This window comes from Dendropsophus ebraccatus, unplaced genomic scaffold (genome assembly GCF_027789765.1).
Source record: "Dendropsophus ebraccatus isolate aDenEbr1 unplaced genomic scaffold, aDenEbr1.pat pat_scaffold_1478_ctg1, whole genome shotgun sequence".
Taxonomy (NCBI): domain Eukaryota; kingdom Metazoa; phylum Chordata; class Amphibia; order Anura; family Hylidae; genus Dendropsophus; species Dendropsophus ebraccatus.
In genome coordinates, this window is record NW_027208899.1 from 5,761 (window position 1) to 31,979 (window position 26,219).

The following is a 26,219-nucleotide window of genomic DNA, read 5'->3' on the forward strand; positions in this document are numbered from 1 at the left end:
ATGGCCACACTGCTGCGGAAAATAGGACTCATCCGTCTTCACGACAGAGATACGGAGGACCCCAAGCATCACCACCATCACCACCGCAACCAGCAGGGATCGCTGAAGAAGGGCAAGAACAGCACCAACAAGCAGCAAGGAGGCTCGGCAGGAGGGGGCTGTGGGGGCAGCAGCAGCGGGCGGGGGCTGCTGCAGTAATAACACCACAGAGGGCATCCTCAGCCACACAGCCGACAGCAAGGCCAAGAAGAACGAGCAGTGCCACAAGGACAAGCATGGCAGCGCGGGCCAAGCCAAGGAGAAGAGCTGTGCCAAAGAGACCAGCACCCCCACCATCACCAAGGAGTCCAAACAGCCAGGTGGGGGCAGCGCGGGAGGGGGCAACAAGCAGAGCGGGGCTCCTCGCTGCAGCCCCTCCTGCCCCCCAACAGGCAGCACTGCACCCAGGTGAGGAGCCGGCGGCTGATGAAGGAGCTGCAAGACATCCGCAAACTCAGCGACCACTTCATCTCGGTGGAGCTGGTGGATGACAGCCTCTTTGACTGGAACGTCAAGCTGCACCAGGTGGACAAGGACTCCACCCTGTGGCAGGACATGAAGGAGACCAACACGGAGTACATCCTGCTCAACCTCACCTTCCCGGACAACTTCCCCTTCTCCCCCCCATTCATGAGGGTGCTGAGCCCCAGGCTGGAGAACGGCTATGTGCTGGATGGGGCGCTATATGCATGGAGCTGCTCACCCCCAGGGGATGGTCCAGTGCCTACACGGTGGAGGCAGTCATGAGGCAGTTCGCTGCCAGCCTAGTCAAAGGCCAGGTAAGTGTGCAGGTTCTTCCATGCCAGCTGTTTCTTTCCTGCTTATTGCCCTTGTTCTGTAATGGGCAGTGCTAGTGCTGAGCCTGTGCCCTGGTATGGGGGCATTGGTCATGGTGCAGTAGTGAGGTCAGTTCTTTTATACCCACCACCTATAGAGGGACTGCAGACTTCATTGTAAAACCATCTATACAATATGGCATCCTATACAGGTGGAAGCTGAAAGCAGCCACCACCTATGTACAGCATCCTCATCCCTATCATCCATTATCCCTTATGCCTGGTAAAGTAATGGGGGCAATGCAGGTGGGAGGCATGGGACAGAATTCCTGGGTCTTTGGGGCTGATATGATCATGGGCCCAGAGTATTGTTAGCAGATACTCATTGTGCCTCCCTAGATTGGGGGGGGGGGGTGATTAGTCAGTGACCATTTGCTGACCTCACATTTTAATTCCAGGTCTAGCCTTTGTCAGCCGCGTTCAGATCACATCTGTTTGCCGGGTTTGAGGTTATAGCGCCCAAAGGAATATTATGTAGAGCAAGGTTTGCCCTCCTCAGGGATGTTCACCAGTGTGGTGAGGTTTAACCCTTACTGTGCTTTATTTATGTATCTGTATGATATATATTTATATAGCTCATTGTGACAATAGGAGAGAGCCCAGGAATTAAGTACCAGCCAGTTATGACTATTCAACATACACGTCATCCTCATTAGACTAACAAGCCTGGTAATGTAAGGATGTGTGTGAATGGGATGGATACATTGTAACACCCCAAGCTGTATGAAGGGTGGCGTTACAAAGAAGGCATTAGAAAGGGAGAGCACTCCACCGTAATTGATGGTCACTGCGATAAATGGAAATTTACAATGGCTAACCCTCATTTTCTTATTAATGTTAGGACAATCGCATGAAATAGGTAACTGGGATCATTGCCTATAGATAAGCCTTTCTACCACAGGTCTGGTACCAAAGTTAGAACTCAAATACATTATGAATTGCATTTTTAGGTATATATATGTTTATAAGTGGGATATTTGTAGTATAGATACTAGTATAGTGCATAAAATAGTATACTGTGCTGTATCTGCAGATACTGGAATAGGTAATGGCCCCATTGTATATAACCTGATGTCTTTGTTGTGTGTACTGAATACGTCATGATGCTTTTATGTATTACCTCATTACCCCACCATCTGCTCTTCTATTTCTGCTTGTCAGTTCAGATTACACGATATTGCCTGGAAGTATAACTTGTAATATATACATAGATATGCATACTATGACAATACTAGATCTGCAGTCAGTTTGGGACAGGAACATTTAGATGTGGATGAAGTGATATAGATGATATATATTATCGAACACAGTTACCAGTTCAGTATAGAAGAAAATCCAGTCCTGTATGTAGATTTCATGCACAGTCTAGAATACAAGCAGCTACCTAGGAAAGTAGCTGACAATAAATACATACACCCCTTTATAAGCCATCCATACCTGACCAGCCTTTTTCACACAGGGAAGACCCCATGTGAAAGAAATGATCTGCTATTATAACCAAAGGCCCCTGTGCATGCCAGCTCTGGAGAAAGATGGGGCATACCACCACGCTCATTGAAATCAATTGACATGTATTGTTTTCAGTGATTGGTGGCCTTTCATGGGCTACATCTGTGCAGTAGGGTAGCTCCTGATTGGTGAATGCCCCTGCTATTACCCTGTTGGGAATATTACATTATCTTGACTGACATTCTCATTATAAAATTGATCTTGTCAAGACCATATTAAGAATGACTTTAGCCTAAAGCTGCCCATACACTGTGTCTTCTACACCAATAGTCACTGATATGTGTCCTTGTTATCAATGCCGTGCCTTGCCTACAGTGCCCTTGGCCAGTTTAATTGCACTTTTTTTTCTAGCATCCATCAATAGCTCCTCATGCATGATGCCATTCTTGGTCTAATGATCGCTAGGTCGGCATAACTGAAGGCAACCAGAGTCACTAACCAGGCAATTATTACAGAAGTGGAACATTTACTCTTTAAAGGGAATGGGTCATCAAAAAATGATCTCGTTTTTCGATCAAGTTTTTATGTTAAACATGTTTGTTTTTTTTTATCCTGGGTGTTGTTTACTATCTTTAACATAAAGTAATCCTGAAATCTTACAGTTTTCATTTTCAACACTAGGCCTGAAACAAAGCCGAGGCTTTTTGTTCTGTCTGTGGTGATAAGAAGAGGCTGCTGTAAAGTGATCTGTACAGCCTACAGCACCAGTAGATAGATTGCACCAGTATAAGACAATAGCAGCTCCCTGGGGAATGACCTCTTCAGAGGTCACAGAGTTCTGAGTATTGATTCACATTCATTTCAAGGGGACAGGTCCTGTCTATTGATAGGGGTCATCATAAAGCACATCACTAAGTTCTGTTAAAAAACCCTGACAAGATGGCAGCCCACATAAAAATGTACAAACAATTAAATAAAACATTAAATTCAGAACAGAAACAGATTAAAAAAGAAAATGTTTCAGTAAGAGAAAATCTATGCCATACATTTAACCCTAAGATGCTTATATGTATACTAGTTTTGTAGTGACTGGAGGAGTTTCTACATGGGGATGTTGCTTTGGCAGCATTAAAGACCTGTTACAAATTTATCATTCTACATCCTATGGCTATGCTCTATGCCACATGTCCCTCCACATAGATTGAATGTGGCAGTAAGGCTGCATTCACACATTCTGTACATACGGTCCGTAAGCGTACTGTGTGTCATGGACTGAACTGTTGGAATGGCCTAATTAATTTTGGTGTTTGCCATGTGATAGGGAGTAGGGATGAGTGAAGTGGCCGAGGTTCGGGTTCGTATGAACCTGAACTATCGGCTTCTGATTCACTCTGTCTGTCCGCTCCGTGGAGAGGGTGAATACAACCTTGAGGACCGCCTGGAAAACTGGGATACAGACATAGCCATAGGCTGTATCCCAGTTTTCTAGGCAGTCCTCCTGCTGTATCCACCCTCTCCACAGAGCGGGCAGACAGAGGGAATCAGAAGCCGAACCTGCCGGTTCCCTCATCGGATTAGCACTAACCACTGGGGTACACCAAATCCTCACTGGCATGAAGTGCGAGATTTGCCTACTCAAGCCTTCCGTACTTATCAGCTGCTGTATGCCCAGCAGGAAGTGGTATTATTTCCAGTCTGGAGCGGAGAGGTTTTCATGGGGATTCTCCTTACGAATGGCAGAGGAGCCAAACACTGGTCAGCGTTTCTGCTGGACACACAGCAGCTGATAAGTACTGGAAGCTTGAGATAATAGTTTACATCTCTGGCACTTCATGCAGCTTGATTATTTTTTTTGGGTGCACTACCTTAATGACTCAGCCAGTTTTAATTTTTGCACTTTTTTTTTTTCCCGTGGTGTTCACCTAGAGACCCATATGAGCTCTTTTTGCAACACCTACTGTACTGCAAGACAGGCTACATTTTTCCATAAAATATTCTGTGATCCTTATATCACTTTTATTTTTTGGCCTATTGGGCTATTTCAGGCCTAATTTTTGTGCCATTATCTGTTCTTTCTGTTTGTACCTTGCTTGCGCATAAGCAATGTTTTGATCACTTTTCATTACAATATTTCTGGATTTGATGGGACCAAAAATCAGCAATTATGCACTTTGGTGTTATTTATTTTTTGTGCTTATGCCTTTTACCGTCTGATATTAGGTATGCAATAATTTAATAATCTGGACAATTCCACATTTGGTGATAGCAAATATGTTTTATTTTTTTGTTTATAAAATGGGAAAATATGGGTAACAACTTTTACTATGGAAGGGAAGCTTTAATTATTAAATAAACTTTTTTTTTTCAGTAATTTGTCATTCCCAAGGAACTCCTATAAACAGTGCAATGTACTGCATTGATCTATGTATTCAGTGCTCAATTACTAAGGGCTGCTGAAGCCCCTAGTAATTAATAGCCGAGTCGGGACTAGCATCATTAGGTTGCTGAGGCCCAGTAAGTATTACAGGTCTCAAGAATTCAATCTGCCACTAGACCACCACGGAGGCTTTTTTAACAGCATTTAAATGCTGCTGTCGTTTTGACAGCCTTCATCATATTGTATGACAAGAAAACACCTGCGATCGTTATTTAACACAATGAATTAGACTCTAATTTTGAAAACAAAGAAATGTGGGAACACAGCCTTAATCAGATTATTTATGACAAAAAAGACCTGTGATGAAGCCTGGTAAAGCCAATTACGTGGCAAAGCCCAGACAGTCAATTCGGGCAAAATTGCAGAGCCCACAAAATTAATCAAGTGTGACCATAGCCTGAGGCCACGACTAGACAACATCTTTTTTTTGGATGGTTGTCATTTTGCAGCTAAATGACATCAGTTTTAAAATAAGGTACATTATGTGATTGACATTGTGTGGTCATGGCCTAAGGCTCACACATGCAGTGATGCAATGAAAAGGCAATAGGAATGCATAGTTTAATTGCAGTAATTAATCATTTTATTGCAGTGCTGCATCATTAATTTAGTTGCTGTCCAACCATCCTTCATTGTGTTAGCGCAATGAAACTCCAATGTGTGTGAACATACCCTAAAGGTGTTCCAATGTATTATGCCATAAATTTCGAAAACTCCTGTGTAGACTGAGATTAAAGCAACTCAGTAACAGAGGTATAGCAGATTACTTGCAGGAAATTCAGGCAATGCTCTTGATTGGAAAAAAAAATTGATGATGAATATTGGGTGCTTGAGATAATATTTTATATATGAGCATGTGTATAGATGGATAAATGAATAGACAGAAAGAACATTAGAACAGTACAATCATTTCCATTGTGTCAAATGCATATATACACAAATGTGAAAAAATATGAAATGAAAAGATTAGTGTCTATGTAATAGAGACAGGATTTGGAGGTGTTTATTTATTTAAATGAACCCATGTCATTGTTGGCAGTGCCCAGTGTCTTTCCATTTCCAGCAATTATCTATTACATTCTGGCAGTGATCCTGGTGCTCTGTTACAATCACTGGAACATATTACCCCAATTCCTCTTTCACTCTGAGATCAGGTTAAGCATCTGATCTCCCGCAGTTACCTTTCATAGTGGCTATTATCTGCACAGTGGTCAAGATAATACTTTATTGTCAACATACTGGAGTAGTGACACAATGTAAATAGGGCTTTACTTTTGTGTTGCTGTTTGTAAAGCTTTTATGTTGGTGTTGTATTTTTGTGGCAATGTAGTGGTAGTGGGAGTTGGGGTTTTTACTTTTTATTTTATGTGATTATTGCTTTTCAGCAAGAAAAATATATACTATATACAGTATACTACATAGTAAAAGCAATGCTTAGAAGACATGCTGGCTTTTAGATGCAAATATCAGTGAAAAGAAAATGACATTTAATTATTTTTCTATTTAGTTATGTAGTCCCGTTAATAGATACATGGAGCCTGACAATGGAGATTTTACCTAACTGTACACAGTTTTTTTTTTTTTTGCCCCAGTCTTTTTGTCTAACTTCGATTTCTGGGAGAAAAAGTAGTTGTCAGCTCTATTCGCTCCCGAAGGTCTAATTACACTGTAAGGCGGGATTCACACAGCGTAAAACACCGGACTTCTTTGACCCAGCCGGGTCACAGTGCGGCCAGTGTTAGTGAAGATCATCTTCATTTCTATTGAATTCGGATGCGGGCCCACCATGTCCGCCCACATTCCAATTCACATTGCAGACAACTGACATGTCTGTGCGGCCGCTCAAAACTAACCTTTCAGTTTTCCGCGTGGCTGGTTGGAATCCCGGCCGGAGCGTATAAGTACAACTTATGGTTTGCGTAAATCATGGCCGTTGTGGCAAATTGCAACTATTGCAGAAACCTATGGTGACATACTGGGTGAGTAATGCTTTTTTTTTTTTTTTTTTTTTGGTAATTTTATGGCAATTCCTTCCCATAGCCAATTTTTTCAGAACCCGCTGATTTGGCTGACGACCGATTGTCAGATAGGGCTGCACTACTGATTGAGCCTTGTGAAAGCTCTGTAAACAAAAGCTCTGTAAACAAGCATGATGTCCATGCAGCCCTTGCTGCACGATGGTCGATCTGTGCAGTAGGCCCAGTAAAGGAGCGCCGATCTGCTAGGTTTACAATTGTGATGGGGCCGTCTAATACGGCTCTAAGGGGCCTATTCCACGGAGCGATAATCGTCCGAATCGAAGCGATAATCGGCCAATCGCTCCGTGAAATAGAGAGAACGATCAGCCGATGATTGTGTATTTAGGTTCAGACCTAAAATCATCAGTGATTGGCTGAGCGGTCTATCAGTTTAGACAGCCCCGCTCCGAAGCTGCTGCGGCGCAGGACCAGGAGAGAAGGAGAAGACCTGCAGCCCGGACAGGTAATGTATGGTGCAAGGGCTTGCAAGGACATCGTTAACGGTACATCGGTAATCGGTACTGGTCGGATGGCCGGATGATCTTTAGCGCCTTAGAGTTCTGATGTGGGCGCATCCATGCATACCCGCATCAGAAATCCCCACTGCACACTTTGAAGCGAGCGACCGGAGCCGCTCGCTCCACGGTGTGCTTTGACAGGGTTTTCTGTCCTGAGGCGTAATTCATATGTCAGAGAAATGATGGCATAGTGTGTGTGTTGGGGGGGAAGGAAGGGGTGAAACCCCAACCCAACCTAGCGAATGTAGTGCATAAAAAAATCTGAATGTGGGAACATACTTTGATGATACTGGTGATATATTATTAAAATACATATAAGAATTTTATAGTGAAAAAAAAACAATAGATCTTACCAACTACTTTTTTTTTTTTTTTTTTAAAAGTAACTTCACTTTTTACATCCACCTTGGCATAAACCACACATTTTACCATTTCTTTTTGTGTTCTGAATGAGTAATGCATATGAGATGAGAGAAGTGAGGGTAGAGATGGGGTTGGGAAAGTATGTGACTTACGTGACTTAGCGCGTCATAACATCTTTGAGACTTTCTGTTTACCATGTGGTGCTATGGGACTGAAGGGAGGGACCACTATGGTATCTTTAAAGTCTAACTCCCCTGGCAGCAGCCAGCTTCATTATCATTTGCAAAACCTATAGCTATATAATTTAATGGCTTCTAATAATATTTTGTTGTCTCTATGGGATCCAGAATATATTCAACATAACATCAGTATTTCAGCACTATTGCATCCTTGTTTCTGTACAGTAAATATTCATGGGTGTAAATATTCTAGACAGAAAATTGAATGACACAATGGATGACAAAATAAATAGAAATACTGATGCAATGCAAATCGAATACAGATGCATCCTTGTTTTAATTTCTCTGCATAAACTTCAATGGGTGTATTCCATCCACAAAACAGATAAAAGTAGCATATGTGGCTTGTAAGTACTGTACATGTAGCTGAAGTTGTCACATAAAGAACCTCTAGTATGTAATGGGCTTATTCTCTATCCTGCATATCATTAGTTCAGACCAGAGGAAGCATGTCAGCACCTGGGCCCTACCTGAGGTGCTGACAGTGTGCTGTAGTTGGCAGTCCCCTTGTTAGGAGGTTACCTTTTGGTAATTTGTCCGTGGTTGTGGCTCAGCATTTGTGCCTTACTCTGGCACTCCTCACCACTCCTTCCTCCTCCCTCTTCTTCATGAATTATCAATGCTGCTCGGCCTTCTACTCACTCAGCTGTCAGTATCTGCCAATAGAGGACTGATCTGGCAGATACTGACTGACAGCTAAGTGAGCAGGAGGCTGGGCGACATTGATTTATTTATGAAAAAGAAGGAGGAGGAAGAAGGAGTGGTAAAGTGTGCCAGAGTGCTGCACAACTTCTCTTTGACTGATTATTACAGTAGGTTGTGCACAATCCACTCCACTGACAAATGACCAAAAGGCACCATGCTTACTAGGGTACTGCCTACTACAGCACACTGTCAGCACCTGAGGTAAAATACAGATGCTGACAGATTCCCTTTAAAGGGGTACTCCGGCCGGGGGTATTTTGAAGCTGTGGCCGGGGTGGAGTGGTTATGGACGGCGGAGGTAACTTACCTCCCTGTTTACAGCACGGGGTCCCGGATCGTGCCGCCCGGTACACACCTCCCGCGGCCGCTGAATGGTGTGAGCTGCCTTGAGACGTCACGTCTCAAGGCAGCTCACATTCAGCGGCTGCGAAGTCCAGCCTCGGCCGCTGAATGGCTGATCTGCCTTGAGAACGTCACGTCTCATGCGGCAGCTCACATCAGGAAGCCGCCGCGGGACGGTTGGTATGGGCGGCGCGATCCGGGACCCGGAGCTGGAACCGGGAAGGTAAGTGACCTTCGCCGTCCATTACCACCCCTCCCCGGGTAAAAATACATGGGGCCAGAGTACCCCTTTAAGTCAATGGAAAAACAGCTGTCTTTGCACACACATCCAAGTGTGTAGGAGCGGTTATGACAACTTCTATTTGTTGTGATTTTGTTTTGCACCTGGTGATCAGAGAGACTATGCCACCTTACACAGGGAATGTTAAATGATTCACCTTCAGGCTACCTTTATTAGATACATTATTTATCTGCCTGTCTACCTTTGTTGTGCTCATTACGTTGGCTCATTTTAATAGTCTTTGGATAGAATCAACAAATCCACAGCATAGTTGTATCCTGGAGGAGTGATACTACACTGCCAAGTGAGAGAAAAATCCTTCCTAAAAACACAATGATAGAAAGTATTTTATGTAGCGAAACCCAGAAAGCTTATATTGCCATATACCATACAAGGCTGTGTTCACATCTTGTTTATTTCCTTTATAGTACATTTAACTTTGCTGCATACAAAGACGCAATCAACAATTCTAATGTATACAGCAAAAAGTATGTTTAAGTCAAATTTTATTGTTGTTTTGTTTTTTTAGATCGGGTTTACACTACGTAAAAAACAAGGCCGTATTTCACATAAACGGCCATATTTGCACAAACAACGTCCGTTTTTGGAAAATTGTTTTTGCAAATATGGCCGTTGTTATGAAATACGGCCGTGTTTTTTACGTAGTGTGAACATAGCCTCATAGTGTAAGTCAATAAAAAATGGATTCTGCTATATGGTATACAGCAGGATCTGTTTTTGCATCTGATAACATATACTGTTTGGTTTGATTTTTTTTCACTTTTAAGTGTATAAAACATATGAGTTAAATGTATACAAAAACGAATTGTGAACGCAACCTAACAGCCAAGTTGTTATTTTAAAATGTTATAGAATCTCTCTTTTCACTAGTAATAGAAAAAGATATATTGTGTGTCCAGAGCGTTGAGAAGAGGAAAATGTAGTCTTATAAATAATTTATAGCTCCAATATTACTCTTTCGTGTAATTCTACATAATGAATGTGCGTCATAGCCTTCAAGGATAATATCCTACATAGCTTAAAATGACTTACCAGTACAGTAAAACAGAAGTCTATATCTGTACAATCCTTTTTTTTTCCACAAATGTATTCAGCATAGCTTTTTGTGTCAGGTTGTGTGATTTAAAAGGGTTTAAATTTTGTAAATCCGCATAGATTTTCCTGAAGTGTGAGTGGGACCTGACCTTGAGTAGTCCACACTTGAACAGAGCTGTATGTACAGTAAATATATATATATATATATATATATATATATATATAATGTTCCATGGAGGTTTCCTTAATCTCGCGGCTTAAAAATCTAATTTTGACATAGGAACAAAATAAAAGTAATGCCTATTGCTTATTACACTAATATCACATGTCACTTACACTGGTAAATCACATATAGTGGTAAATGCATCTACTTTTAAATATTTTTTATTTCCTCACTAAAATATACTAAGGATTCATTTACCATTCGGAGCTTTCCTCCAGGAATATCACAGATCTCTTAGTCTAAATTATACCAATCTCTCGGGATGGTTAATTATTTTTCTGGCACATGTAAGGGATACATGGGAATTATCACCTTGGTTCATTAGCAATTGCTTTATCATCAAAGGTAATGGTTGTAAATAAGTTGTATCCAATTGTGAATACAATAACATATATATAATAAACAATAAATATGTAAAGTACCAAATGATAGTCTGTAGACAGAAACCCAGCCCAGCTTCCTTTGAGTTTTATTAGTCATAGCAGCTTGTCTGTAGACTATGTGTACTTTTGCTGTGCTACCCCCATGAAAATACTTTGGCTCTTCCAGTCATGTGATTGTGAATCACACTTTATATCTGGGATGGGGAACCTTCAGCCCTCCAGCTGTTGCAAAACTACAATTCCCTTCATGCCTGGACAGCCAAAGGACCATTTTAGCTGTTTGATTTGTGGAATAGCAATAGTGAGTTGCAGTCTATCCATCAAGATCCTTTAAAAAAAACACATATCTAATGTTCACATACCATATCAGTCTATGGGCAACAGATGGCATCTATTTAAAGTGAACCTATACCCAGAGATTTATCAATCAAGGCTGGTGGGGCAGGGAGACTCCACCAGAGGCTGCCTCCATGACTTGTGTTCAGGCAGCATGAAAGTGATAACAGGTTCCTTTTAATGGGTACATCATGCAAAAGCTCAAAAAGTGTCTATTAATAGATCCCATATTGGTCTATGGGTGATAGATGCCACTGTTAAACATCCATCACAGCCTCCTCTTAAAGGGTTGTCCAGTATTTTTTTCAATCAACTGGTGTCAGAAAGTTATATAGATTTGTAATTTACTTCAATTAAAAAATCTGCAGTCTTCCCATACTTATTAGCTACTATTAGAGATGAGCGAACCTCGAGCATGCTCGAGTCTATCCGAACCCGAGCATTCGGCATAGCGGGGGCTGCTGAAGTTGGATAAAGCTCTTAAGCTATCTGGAAAACATTAATACGTGGATATGTTTTCCACATAGCCTTAAGGCTTTATCCAAGTTCAGCAGCCCCTGCTATGCCGAATGCTCGGGTTCGGATAGACTCGAGCATGCTCAAGGTTCGCTCATCTCTAGCTACTATATGTCCTGCAGGAAGTGTTGTTTTATTTTCAGTCTGACACAGTGCTCTCTGCTGACATCTCTGGCCGAGACAAGAACTGTCCAGACCAGTAGCAAATCCCCATAGAAAACCTCTCCTGCTCTGGACAGTTCCTGTCTCAGCCAGAGATGTCAGCAGAGAGCACTGTGTCTGAATGTAAATAAAACAATACTTCCTGCAGGATATACAGCAGCTGATAAGTATGGGAAGACTTGAGATTTTTAAATAGAAGTACATTACAAATCTATATAACTTTCTGACACCAGTTGATTTTAAAGAAATTTTTTTTTCACCGGACAACCCCTTTAAGGTATGCATCTAGAGATTTTCCTAATGTATACACAATAGGGAATGGACAACTGTAATGTACACATAGCTTTACCACAATCTATATATTTAGAGTATACTGTTTATTATTCTGTACTTCTGTGCACAGGTGCCTGTTTTCATTTTTTTTCGTTCCCAGAATGAAACAGAATTTTCATTCAGTCCTGCCTTTACTCCCTGATCCCCCCCCCTCCCCCCCCCCCCCCACACACACTTGCAGTACCTCCTTTCCCGCTCTCCTCACCTAAAAGCACTGTTGATTACTGCAGTAACAATTAGATTATCCTGTCCCCCGTATTACTGCTGAAGTCCTTTACATTGGGGGCATGGATCATAAGATGCTAACCATAAGACCAATGTACAGGATGTCATCAAAAGAGAAAATAATGAGGAATACATCATGTGATCTGAGCACGTACAGTATGTACATATACAGTTATGCTCCTTTATGCTGCTGACCGGTTCCTTTGCCACTCTTCCAGTTATCCACCCAAAGAGATCTCAGTACAGTGGGTGATGAATGGCCACTATGCAAATTGTAAGGAAAAACATGGTCACAGTGGCCAGACATCAACCTTTCAAACCGTCTGAAATGTAGAAGGGAAGTGTGTTAGCTGAACATGGTGTGAACAGAGCGTCAACACTAATTGATAGGCTTGAGGCCTTCTCTTGTGGAAGGGTACCTGAAGATATGCAATATGTTTTGTATGGTGCTGTATACAGCACATAGAAGCTTTCTATGGTATAAAATGGTGCTTTACCTTTATTCTCCAGTACCTGGCTGTATATGACTAGCATTGCTTTCTTCTGGTGTATGTGTAAGAGTGTGGGGTCTATCAGTAATACAGTAAGCTAGCATTGCCTTGTGTAATTAAGGGCTGTATAAGCCGGGATTTATGGATATTTGATCCACTCTAGTCACTAGGATTGACCTGTACCTGCCATTCACCTCTGTGCTAAGTCCACTGAGAACTATGTATGGCATAGTTATATTGTTTAATACAGCTGTTATTTATTATTATTATTATTATTATTATTATTATTAGTGTACCTTAAAATACATGATAACTCTCTCTATAAGATCAGTACATTTAACTTTTCTCATATTTTATAAAAACTTTGTTATTTTGCATTGTAGTTGTGTCTTTATTTAAGGCGTAATTAAAATAATATAATGTTTTCTTAAACCAGCAAAATGTATATTTTAAATTTCTACTTTCAGACTCCACTTTTCTTTGTCCAGAGGAGAGTGCTTATATAGCAATTCTCTAATAAATTATCAGTTTACATCAGGATCAGGCATGCTGGATTTCAACATGGCTGATTATTTGTTGCAGAGGATGACAAGGCACAGCAAAAAGGGGTCTGACAGTGGCCTTTTACCATCTCCACATTAAAAAATAAAAAAACTAGTGTGGCCAAGACAAGCATGCATGTTTATGGTGCAGGTGGATTGGATATCCATCAGCTACATAAGTACTCACAAGTAGTGATGAGTAAACTTACCGAAAGTTTGGGTTTGGCAACATTTGTCCGGACCTGGACGCTCAGTATTTGACTCCCGGCATCTGGAGGAGTTGGATGCAGCCCTAGGGCTGCCAGGAAAACATAGATAAAGCTTTGGCTGGGTTCACACACAGTATGACAGAACGGCCGGGTCAGTGAAGTTAATTTCTTTAGAATTGGCATGCGGGCACATTCTGGTGTGCCCGCATCCCAATTACCCATAGCCGGAGCCGCACTTTAGCTTGTCTGCTCTGTCAGTCTTGTGCGGCCGCTATTCAATGATGTTTTTTCTAATTTTCCATTTTACTGTCCATATTATAAAATAATCTTAAAATTTGCAGTTTTCATTGTCACTAGGTCTAAGTTTAAGCTGAGACTTCCTGCTGTGTCTGTGGTGAGGTGAGCTGTACAGAATTACAGCAACATGTGACACCAATAGATAGAGGAGACAATAGCAGCTCCCTTTGGAATTACCTCTTCAGAGGCCACACTATGCTCAGTAATATTTCACATTCATCTCAAGGGCAAACTTTGTCTATTGTTGCCTGTGTCCATGAGTCTTGCTGTAAAACATGTCACTAAATGCTGTTAAAACAGCTCAGGCAAGATGGCAGTCCCCTCATAACAATGTACAAAAAGTGAAATGGAAAAAAATTTGTCAGAAAATAGAAACCGATTATAATAAAAGAACAATGAACTAACTCTAATCTGTAACATAAAATCTACACACAAATTCCCTTTAAGGTCTTTGTATTTGTACTGAGCTGAGTTCCTACCGTTGAGCCATTGTAACACATTAATTTGTTTCTTATTTAGTAATTCTGTTGTAAAATTGCTCTTGTGCTTGGGTGTATTTTCCTGTTGTTACTCTCCCAGTTGAAGGAATCAAACTCTATCACTGGCAGCCCCATATTGAATGAATAGAGAGTTGTTGTGCTTGTTTGTCTCACCTTTGTTTTCAGCCCAGAGAGTTGTATCCTTGTCTGGGAAATTGCTGAGGTTTCCAGTTGGTTAGCCCTCAAATAATTAGATGCTTATTCCCTATCCTGTGGATGATAATAATCATAGTGATATTAATAGAATCCACAGCAAATTCAATGTCAATGGCTTGACATTGACATCACTGGCTTATCGTTTCTTTAGGTCCAGACATAAAAGCACACTACCTGTAATAGCGATGTGCAGCCGTCGGCTGGTGACTGTGTAAAAAAAAAATAAACTTCTACATACCTCTCTATGCTCCGTGACGCCCTGCTAGCATTGGTCCGCTCCGGCACTGCTAGCACTGTCCCTGTGATTAACTGAGCGACCTGTCTTCAACATCACCAGGAGCGACTGAAGCTAGCAGGGCATCAGGCACCGTGAAAGAGTATGTAGGAGTTTATTGTTTTTACAAAGGGTTGCATGGACATCGCCAACAATTTCTGTGCATCCCTTGCAGCCTGATTATTGAACAGTGTATGGGCTCAGTAAGCGCGTGCCTATCTACAAGATCAGCGCTCACAGAAAGTCATCTGGGCTTGTGTAATAGAGCCCTTATACTGGCACCGGCATTAAGTCTAAGAGCCCTATTACACCAACAGATTATCTGACAGATTTTTTTGATCCAAAGCCAGGAGTGGACTATAAACAGACAATGGGTAATGAAGAAAGACTGAGATTTCTCCTCTTTTCAATGCCATTCTTGGATTTGGCTTAAAGGGGGCTGTCCAGCGAAAATCTTTTTTTTTTCTTTCAAATAAACTGGTGTCAGAAAGTTATATAGATTTGTAATTTACTTCTATTTAAAAATCTCAAGTCTTACAGTACTTATTAGCTGCTGTATGTGCTGCAGGAAATGTTGTTTTATTTTCAGTCTGAGACAGTGCTCTCTGCTGACATCTCTGGCCGAGACAGGAACTGTCCAGAGCAGGAGAGGTTTTCTATAAGAATTCATAGAAAATAGAGATGAACGAACCGAGTTCGTGTTCGAGTCGATCCGAACGTTCGGTATTTGATTACCTGGGGCTGCTGAACTTGGATAAAGCTCTAAGGTTGTCTGGAAAACATGGATACAGCCAATGACTATATCCATGTTTTCCATATAGCCTTAGGGCTTTATCCAAGTTCAGCAGCCACCGCTAATCAAATGCCAAACGATCGGGTTCGGATCGACTCGAGCATGCTCCAGGTTCGCTCATCTCTAATAGAAAACCGAGACAGGAACTCTATAGAGAAGGAGAGGCATTTTATGGGATTCCTATAGAAAGCCTCTCCTGCTCTGGACAGCAAATTACAAATTGCAAATCTGACGCCAGTTGATTTGAAAGAAAATTTTTTTGGGCTGGGCAACCCCTTTAAATAATATGTTGGTGTAATAGACCCTTAGTAAATTCCCCCATAAGCCTCTGTTCCTTTTGTTTGTGGTTTATGGGGCATTTGAATCATTTTGAACCCCACATCCCACTGACCTTGTGATTTTTAAATGTGTATGTGCGTTTGTGTGAACACTTTTAATGTATATAAGTGAATGGTAATATTAACATCCTGGTGGAAATTTAATTGTGGGCTCTTTTTCATGGTGACCACTCATTGGGATAACTGCACTTGTTCTATTCTGTGTAGCTTTATCTAGAACTATTATTGAGTGACACATGCTGATTTTCAGCGGGAAGCTAAGCTCCACTTCATTACATCTGTGCGATAAAGGAGATCAAGGTTACTCATTCTGTAGGTGAAGCTGGGAGGCATTCTCCACTACTTCTCTTCTAGTTACAGACATTCAGGTATTGTTAGCCTTGCTGATAATGTGGCTTTGAAATAAAGCATTCAAACCTAGTGGAACCCTGGTGGGCTGAAGACAATTAACCCGTTCATCAATGAAAGGCCTCCAAACGCACAATGCCGAGTAGAAATGTATTCACAATCATCGATTTTCAGCCATGATTTTTATCTCAGTTGTGTAGCATCTATTATTGTTCTTTGAGTGATACAGTAAATGGTATTATCCTCTCATCTGAGACCCTGGTTTATATAACCATTGTATGAGAGCTGTGACATATAGGAATTACTGCTAACTGGGATTCACATTGACCTATTTTACTTTAATCTAGAGATCTGCTTAGTGTAAACTAAAAGTTTTGCCTTAGATAATTACTACTTTATAGGAACTTTAGAGTATATCCCTGTACACTGCTGATATGCTCACATTTAGCTGCATTGAATAAGCATTTTTAGGGGTGGTTTTACACAGTGGTAGACACCAGTTTTACAGAGACACACTAAAGACCATGACAGTGATAACAGTACCGTTATATCCACTGACTCACAGCTGATGTCGTCTTGCATTCATTCTTTCTTCTCCACCCTGCTCGAACCCCCATTTTTAAAGGGAATGTGTCTAAATTTTCTTTTACTGATTAGAAACAAATACGTTTTTATTTTCCGACTTATTTCACTATTTGTGCATTGTTTTGGGGGCTGCCATATTGCCTGGGCTGTTTCTTCTTGACATGCTTTACAGGAAGTCTTGTGGACATAGACGACAGTAGACAGACTCTGTCCCCTTGAGAATATTGTAAACATCACTGAGCGCGCTCTGTAAACTTTGAAAAGGTCATTAAACAGGGAGCTTCTATTGTCTTGTACTGATGCTATCTACTGTACCTAGACGACGCTGTAATGCTGTACAGATCACTTTACAGCAGACTCCTCTTATCACCACAGACAAAACAGGAGGTGTCAGCTTAGTTTTAGCCCCAATATTTCCGGATTATTTTATAATATAGATAGAAAAATGGAAAATTAGAAAAAAGTCTCCAAAAATTTTTTAAAAACTATGTTTAACATAAAAACTGTCAGGTTAATGCATTACCTGGCTGCACTCCTGCTTGCTTCTCAGGCACCCAGTTCCCTGTTTCCCGCTCATCCGATCAGTGGGTGCAGCGGGACAGTACACTGATTGGTTGAGCAGGTGCCAGGAAGTTGGGAGCCAGAGAAGCAAGCAGGCAGGTAATGTATTAGCCGGACAGAGGTGGGTTTAGTGGGAAGGGGCTTTACATATTTTCAGCGGCATAAAATATAAGACCCATAGAAAATAACAGGACACAGGATCACAGTGGGCATTTACCTTTTACACCAAGACATCAAAATTTATTTCAATTTCTCCGGACTTGATGTGACAAAATAAATCAGCAATATTTACCGTGTGGGATTAGGAATTTGATAATTTAATAGTTCAGGCGATTCCACATGCAGCTATAGCAAGTATTTTATTATTTTTTTTTTTTATATATTTTTTAATAATTAATAGGGATTTATGCAATTAGTCCTTAACTACTAAGGGCTGCTGAAGCCCAAAGTAATGATGCGCCGAGCTGTGATCAGCATCAAAGTGTCACTGAGGCCTGTCCGGAAAAGTACAAATGAGCAGAATCTCCTGATCACATCAGGGGAGGCTGATCACCACACTCCGTGATTAATAGCATTTAAATGCTGCTGCACAAAATGCTGTTTTGACTGTGGCATTTAATTGGTTAATTAGCTGTTGCAAATGATCAGTTTGCGTCACCTAATTGCCGCAGTGCCTTACTGCTAGCCCTGTCTGTACTCTCCTAACGGTACCATGACAGGTATACCCATCATCTGTCATTAAGGGGTTAAAGTGGTATTGTTCTGTTCTTTTTAATATGTTGGGACGTGACATAGGAGAAGGTTTGGTAGGCAAGGTTTGTCTGTTTGCTGATAACACAAAAGTGTGCAATAGAGATGATATTCCCGAAAGTAATCATTTTGCTTTACTAGATACGTAGTCAAAACAATGGAAACTGCAGTTCAATGTTTCCAAATGTAAAATAATGCACTTGGGGAGTAGGAATCCTCTATCCAAGTATCATATTGGCAGTTTTGTGCTAGCCAAGACTTCAGAAGAATCACCAGTGCAACCAGTCAGTAAGGAAAGCTCATCGTATGCTGGGCTGTATACAGGGCCGGATTAAAGTGAGGACACAAGGGGCATGTGTCCAGGGGCCTCCACCACTAGGGGGCCCCCACCAGCCCAAACCCAGAAGTGGTGTCTGGGAGCCAGTCCCACGCGCAAAAAGCATGTGGAAACCCTACCTGGACACAGCACTGGCCACACTGCATGCTGTCCAGGAAGGGAGGGAGGTTTAGGGTTAATCCTGTGTAAGCATCTCCCTCCCGGCAGGCTCAGACTCCCCCCTGATGGGTCTTTGAATGGATTCTTCCTGTCAAGCTTCCGGGTGCCTGTCTCCTGCCGAGGTCCTCACTCCCCCTTGCCCCTCCCCCTCACTGAGGAGAGGACTGCATGGGACCTTAGCAAGGAAACCTGATCTCTCCAGCAGGGATGTGACATCATGGAGCATCTGTCACAGTGGCTGATAGGCTGAAGGAACAGAGAAGAGCCAGAAGAGAGAAGACCTGTCATCTGCCTAGATCAGGTGAGTATGAGGTTTTGTTTTGTATTGGCACAACAGAGCAGGGGTATATACTATAGAGGCATATATCAGAGCAGGGATATATACTATAGGGGCATATATCAGAGCAGGGGTATATACTATAGGGGCATATATCAGAGCAGGGGTATATACTATAGGGGCCGATATCAGAGCAGGGGGCATATACTATGGGGGCATATATTAGAGCCGAGGGCATATACTATGGGGGCATATATCAGAGCAGGGGTATATACTATAGGGGCATATATCAGAGCAGAGGTATATATATATATATATATATATATATATATATAGCCTGTGCGGCATATGACATGTAGCCTGTGTGCAGTGTATGATATATAGCCTGTGTGCAGCCTATGATATATAGCCTGTGTGAAGTGTATGAATACATAGCCTGTGTGCAGTGTATGGTATATAGCCTGTGTGCAGCCTATGATATATTGCCTGTGTGCATTGTATGGTATATAGCCTGTGTGCAGCCTATGATATATAGCCTGTGTGCAATAAATGACATATAGCCTGTGTGCAGTGTATGGTATATAGCCTGTGTGCAGCCTATGATATATTGCCTGTGTGCAGTGTATGTTATATAGCCTGTGTGCAGCCTATAATATATAGCCTGTGTGCAGTGTATGGTATATAGTCTGTGTGCAGCCTATGATATATAGCCTTTGTGCAGTGTATGGTATATAGCCTATGTGCAGTGTATGGTATATAGCCTGTGTGCAGTATATGACATGTAACCTGTGTGCAGTGTATGGTATATAGCCTGTGTGCAGTGTATGGTATATAGCCTGTGTGCAGTGTGTGGTATATAGCCTGTGTGCAGTATATGACATGTAACCTGTGTGCAGTGTATGATATATAGCGTGTGTGCAGTATATGACATGTAACCTGTGTGCAGTGTATGATATATAGCCTGTGTGCAGCATATGACATATAGCCTGTGTGCAGTGTATGATATATAGCCTGTGTGCAGCCTATGATATATAGCCTGTGTGCCGCATATGGTGTATATATAGCCTGTGTGCAGCATAAGGTATATATAGCCTGTGTGCAGCATATGACATGTAGCCTGTGTGCAGATATATATGCCATGATCCTTAGGGTATATTCACATGTACCATATCCGCTATAGATTATACACAGCCTTTAAGTACTTTCTGCTCTTTACTGCTTCAGGTAGTTTTTATGGTTGGGAACTGAAGATGGGACCTAGACTTGCAAGTCCAGGTTCTGCCTGCGATTCACAACTGCATATGCTAGCTGTGGTGGCTAACACAGTGGGCAAGAGCGCACAGAAAGTGCTAAAGTGCTCTGTTCTCGCATTGAATTAAGTGGGAACACACCGCAATGCTCACCCCTCCCCCATCCTGTCTCTAGGGACCATCACATGCAGAACATAGGAGGATGCTGAGCCATACAGCCAGGAGTGAGGAGGGTAGGTGCTAAGTCCCCTACAGTAATCAGCCACCTGTATAGATTGCTGTATGGTTTATTTGTGGGGGAAGAAAATGGGGGGGCCCCCAACAAAATTGTTGCCCAGGGCCTCCACCAACCTTAATCCGGCCCTGGCTGTATAGCAAGAGGGATTTTGTGATCCTGCTGTATTTCTGAATGCCATTAAAGCTTAACTGTCATTTCAGGGTCATTTTTTTGAAAACATTAAATATCAACAGTACAAGCGATTTTAAGAAACTCTGTAATTGGTTTTAACAAACCAAAGAGTTTCCTTCTGTACTGAAAAAGCAATCTCCCAGCCTCCCCCTTCACTGCAGAAACAGCAGGATTTCTGTCTCCATTATGTGGCTATGGAGAGGGGAGGGGCTGTTAGGAATGACTGAGCACGGAGCAGTCCTGCACAGCACAACACCCTGCAATCTTCTCTCAGTAAGTTCATAGATAAGCACTGACCTTTCTGACCCCAGAGTCCTGCGGTTTAGGTGCCCAGACAGTCTACAAACAGCTGACCTTCATGTCACCTCTTCCTGCTCCTCATCTCCCTCGGCCCCTCCCCCCTCCATAAGGATAGAATGGAGAGAGCAGAGCCCGTCTTCACTGGCTTCTCTGTAATGAAGGCGTGTTTGCCTGATAATGCACAGATAAGAAGTCAGGGGGGGAGGCTGGGAGATTGCTTCTTGAGTACAGAAGGAGGCTTTTTTGGCTGATAAGCCTATGACAGAGTTTCTTAAAATCGCTTATACTACAGATTTCTGCAATAAAAAAAAATATGACAGTTACGCTTTAACAGCTGCAAGATGCCTCCATAATCATGCACAAAAAACAACAACAAAATCTTAATTTTGAAAATAAAAACAAACAAAAGTATTTTGTATCTGTATCTGGTTTTATTTAATGCTAAAAATAGGAACTGATACATTGGGGGACATGTATTAAAAGGCAAAAATGCCTTTTTTAGGTGCAGATTGGCCCGATTGGCGGAAAAATATTCACAAAAGGTTTTTTTACCAATACTTTATTCACATTGGATCTGCGCCACCTTCGACAGTGGGGCGGAGAGGGGGCGTTATAGGGGGGTTCGGCAGCACGCAGAGGGGGCGCGGCCTCTGCGTGCGCCTCATTTATAATTTTTCCAGACCGGCTCCGTGAGTACGGGATTTATGTAGAGGCAATGCGCCTCTACATAAATCTCCTGAGCTCCGGAGCTGCAGGGACATTCGTAAGACTTCATTAATGTCCCTGATTGTCTTTAAAGAGACTCTGTCAGCAGGTTTGGGCTCTCCTACCTCAGGGAAGCATAAAATAGTGACATAGAAGCTGAACAGAATGATGTTGTGGGGGTTGTGGCAAGAATCCTATGCTCCTGCGTATCAGGAGAACAGCTGAACAGAATGATTTAATATATTGTTCTATTCAGAATTTCTGTCACTAGTTTATGCTAGTATGCTATGTCATTTTGCAGAAAGTGAGGAGGCTGAAGTTGGACCATCACATATTGTGAATGATATGATCCAATCTTATCTATATACTGGTTTCACCTTTCCCCGTAATCCTATCTGTGATGAGACTGCTGAAAAGGTTTCTCTACAGAACATGTGAAAATATGCAGGAGACAGCACTTCCGTGGTGGTGCTCGAGGTGAAAAAACTTGCAATGGTAGAAAGAGCCCGGCACTCACCAAGTAAATTATGTTTCTTTTATTGCAGTGCAGCAAACATGTGGTACAAAAAGGACGCGTTTCGGCCAAGCATGGCCTTTATCAGCCTAAAGGCCTGTTGTGTACACCTTTAGGCTGGGTTCACACTACGTATACTTCAGTCAGTATTGTGGTCTCATATAGCAACCAAAACCAGGAGTGGATTGAAAACACAGAAAGGCTCTGTTCACATAATGTTGTAATTGAGTGGATGGCCATCATTTAATGGCAAATATTTGCTGTTATTTCAATACCACAGCCGTTGTTTTAAAATAACAGCAAATATTTGCCATTAAATGGCGGCCATCCACTCAATTTCAACATTGTGTGAACAGATCCTTTCTGTGTTTTCAATCCACTCCTGGTTTTGGTTGCAAGATGAGGACCACATACTGCCTCAAATATACATAGTGTGAAACCAGCCTTAAGCTGATGAAGGCCATGCTTGGCCGAAACGCGTCCTTTTTGTGCCACATGTTTGCTGCACTGCAATAAAAGAAGCATCATTTACTTGGTGAGTGCCGGGCTCTTTCTACCATCTCTACAGAACATGACAGATCAGATTATTATTAGACACAGTGGCTGAAATAAAAGCTACATGATTTCAGGGTTATATTGTAATATCGATAGTAAAATGGAAATTAGAGAAAACATCAATAAAAATTCCATAAAACTATATGTTTAACATAAAAACTTGATTCAAACCATAGTTCATTTTCCAATGGCACATTCCCTTTAGTACGGCTGTGAAAATTCTTTGCCTTTATTTATTACTAAAAATAGGTTAAAAGCTTAGATCCTGTTAAAAAAAAAAAATAGCAATACCACCTGGAATTACATCCATGGCCTCATTCTATTTTGTAAATGGAATAGTTTCCTATTTAACACTAAATATAAAAGAATAGAAGTAGGATAGTAAAGTGTATTGAGTATCCTTAAAAAATTCATCACCTTAATGTGTTAGAGAACTTATACTGAACCGTAATTTAATTTGTGATGCATTTCTTTCAAGCAGCCGCAAGTGTTTTAGTATGCCACTCACTTTTAGCACAGATTGAGGAGCTAGTTAGTCATTTCAAATCATGCCGAGAACATATACAGGCTCACTGCAGTGCTAATCAACAAAGAGCTTAAGCCATCAATTTTAGATGGGGGTGATTCTAGGACCCTGACATTCATAATACTCTGGCAAGTGCTTTTAGTAGGGGATGTGCTTGACATTACAGCATCACCTTGCCATCATGTGCCAATTATGGCCATGCTATTATTGAGACCTCACTGTACTGTAGTTACCACCAACAAAATAGTGTCAAATAGTTTCCCAGATGGTTATAGTAAGAGATTTATGAAAGGGTATAAATATACACCTGGTCTAAATTGCCCAATGCAACCAATTACAGCTCCTCTTATATTTTACCAGAGCTGAAAGCTGAGCTGTGATTGGTTGCTGTGGGCAGTTTACATCAGGTGTATATAATAATAATAATAATGTCCACTTTTGTGCCCTAAACAGTAGTAAATCCTACTTTGTACCCCACACATTAATAGTGCCCCCTTTTGTGCTTCTGCACAATAATTCTATACCTGCCTTTACAAAGCAAAATTGCCCTTTTTAGAGGCCTACTCCCATTAGTTGTGCCCCCCTTACTGTCCTCCTTATATGATTAGTGGACCTACGCAGTCACAGTGCCTCCACACAGTAATACTGCCCCTTTAGTGCCCTTGATAGTATCCACAGAGTAAGAGTGTCCCCCGGAATAAAAAAACAAACATTAAAACTAAAATTAGTACTTACCTAACCCCATTTCCATGCTAAGTGGTGCAGCTCAGGCTACTGCCATCTAGTGGCCTTAGGACTACATTGTAAGAAGCATGATGCAAATGTGATTACATCATTGCTTAACACTGGAGTTTGTTGAGCCTTGTAGGTTACCAGCTTGAAGTGCCAGTGGCCTATCAAAGTATATGGCTAGACAGAGAGGTAATTGTTCCCTGCTGCACCATAGTGTTTTGTTGTATCTCTGTCCAGAGGATGCAGATATAGCTGAAAGTGGCACAAGAAGGCAGCTTTCACTATTGATGTCCTACCATGAGAATAACCTACCTATGGTCTACTATAAAGTTACAATAATACCATATGCTGTTGGACTGCGCTTGGGTGACCTTTGATTACTAATTGTATTATCCTATTTTTTAATTTTGTTCATTTATTTTTCTGTAAAAGGTCTACTGGCTTGTTCACACACCATCAAAATGACATTGTGTTTTAACGGCTGTTGTTATAAACATAACATGGTGTGTTATCATAACCTAAAATAGGTATAGGGTTTGAAAAAGAAATCAAATCAAGTCTATAAGGGATTTCTACATAAATATTGGTTGGGGTTCACTAAACAGAACCCAATGTACTAACAAAAGTCTCTTCCTCTCCCTGTTGTGAGGTGACATGAGTTGGTGCTATTAGGGAATTTAGCACTTGATTTTACCTCGATTATTTCATAGCTAATTACTGAGAATGCTGTGTAATCCTCTTACTTGGAGGTTCTAGGGTTGGTAGAAGATTCTTTTTTTTTACCTTTTTGATCACGAAAAAAAGAGATAGACTAATAGAAACTTAAAGGAGTATTCTAGAGGTTATTTCTTTAAAAGCCAACCAGGCTTACGGTGCGGTAAAATATTGTGTCAATGTCAGCACAAAAGTCTCTCGGCCCAGCCAGTCGCAGACCACAGCAATGTCCCTCCTCAGCCATATTTGAGAATAGGCTGAAGCTTGTTTTGTCAGTACTGCGTTCAGTTCTGGTCTAGGTTGACAAAAAAGCAGCAATGTTTTAATTCTGGAAAAATCACTTGGGCACTTTTGGCTCTTATGTCAAAAATTTTGGGGAAAAAAATATATTTTGGTCTTATTGCAGACCATTTCAGTTACCATTTGGAACTCCACTTCACAAATATGTCTAATTTTATATATGTCAAGAACATTAGGATAAGCTAAGATAATGTGGATCATTTCATTATCAAATTGTGTTATTGTGTTTTGTTATACGCAATTGAATTCCACTAATGCCTAGATGCAATGTTTCAATACCAGGAATATATGGTTTGAAGCTTATTAATACTGTTCCATATTTTTTCCTATAGGGTCGTATTTGTAGGAAAGCTGGAAAATCTAAAAAGGCCTTTAGTCGCAAAGAGGCAGAAGCAACATTTAAAAGTTTGGTGAAGACCCATGAGAAGTATGGTTGGGTTACTCCTCCAGTGTCTGATGGTTGACATAAATCACCCTGAGAAATAGACTTCAAGACAGGGAGAAGGAAACCACCTCACCGAGAGAAAATGATATATATTTAAGAAACAAAAATCACTATGCCATCTCCTCAGTGCTGTACATCATACATCATTCATCTGTCTTTTTCTACTTCACCTTCAGTTTAAGAATGTGATTGACAGGAAGACTTAATTTATTTATGTTCAGAAGTGTTTACACTGGAAGAAATGGAAGAAGAAAAGTGCGTGGCACGGAATGTGATGTTGCAGTCATGCTTCAAGATTGATAATCGAACATCTTCAGGTCACTGTCCAGAGGAGTTTAAGATTGCTTCATTGTCCATCCTAGACGCATGGTTTTTTGGCTTCTTCCATTGACAGCAGCGCCAAAAAGCAACAGTGGAAGTTGTAGCCACTGATGCTCAATTAATGTAAATGTACATGAAGCCGTTAATATTTAATAGGCAAGCAGTGCATTGCAGGTACATGTTTGCTGTGCTGTTTATCTTTGTCTCTTTTCCTGGCAGGTCAACACAACATTGAAGATTTGTCTTTATGTGGAGCTGTGGTCCGCTGTGACTCAAACTTTAGACCTCATTTGTGTTCGATGTGATCTGTGTTGGATAACTGACGAAATATA

General features: G+C 41.3%; 1 pseudogene; it reads left to right on the forward strand.

Moving 5' to 3' along the window:
• LOC138775290 (ubiquitin-conjugating enzyme E2Q-like protein 1) lies at positions 1-26,219 on the forward strand (annotated as a pseudogene).